This window comes from Echinops telfairi, unplaced genomic scaffold (assembly GCF_000313985.2).
Source record: "Echinops telfairi isolate 266 unplaced genomic scaffold, ASM31398v2 ScPeMD7_5592;HRSCAF=6446, whole genome shotgun sequence".
Lineage (NCBI taxonomy): Eukaryota > Metazoa > Chordata > Mammalia > Afrosoricida > Tenrecidae > Echinops > Echinops telfairi.
In genome coordinates, this window is record NW_022109491.1 from 21517681 (window position 1) to 21518544 (window position 864).

At 34.5% G+C, this 864-nt stretch overlaps 1 protein-coding gene across 1 annotated transcript in view; it reads left to right on the forward strand.

The window, feature by feature from the left end:
• The window catches only part of RBM39 (RNA binding motif protein 39), a 26554-nt gene that overhangs the window by 16581 nt on the left and 9109 nt on the right, over nt 1–864 (forward strand). The window lies entirely within an intron of this gene.

Sequence of the window (864 nt, forward strand, 5' to 3'; positions counted from 1 at the left end):
TTACTGGTTATTGTACTGATGAAAGGAAAATATCTATAAAACACAACATCACTTGATCTTGTTTCTGTAGTCACTTTAAGGTACCTTGATGTGCTCAAATGTTTGGTTCAAATACTCAAATCAGTTGCTGCTTTTACGGGGGGAAATTCCATCTCAAAACACCTGTATAAAAAGGTCACTGGTAGTAAAATGTTTTGTTACTCTAAAAAATCAAAGGTATTCATGCTTATAGGGAGGTGTGTTTAACATCAAAACTCAACTTTATGTGGTTTGTGTTAAATTGAGTATTTTTCCTTATGAAAATTTTTTGGTGTTTCATGTGTGAAAGATTAGGACTTGCATATTTGATAAATTGACATGCATTAGGGGACTAGTAATTTTATTTTATCATACTTTGTTAATATCAGCTGCTTTTGTTTATTGTAACATGCTATAAGCACACGTACGTACTTGTAGTTGAATAGCAGCTGTGGTGATTCAACAGTTAAGCACTCCACTGCTTAACACAGAATGCTTGGGATTTTCATACCTGCTCAGCAGCTCTGAAGAGACAGACCTTCACAATCTGTTCCTTAGAGAGACTTATGGAGGCAATTTTGCAGTGGTAGACACTATTCCTTGGGATTTAGTTTTTGGATGCTAATAACAAATAAGAAAGCATAGAGTTTGTGAATACAGTGAACTCTCGTTTATCGTGGTTAATCGGTTCTAGACCCTACCGTGATAAATGAAATTTCGTGAAGTAGGATTCCTTATTTGTAAATCAAATATTTTCTTAGATAGAGCATAGAGGACATGAAAAAACACCCTTTAGTCACCATTACACTCGCAAACAATTACAGTACACTGTACAAAAGCAAAAAT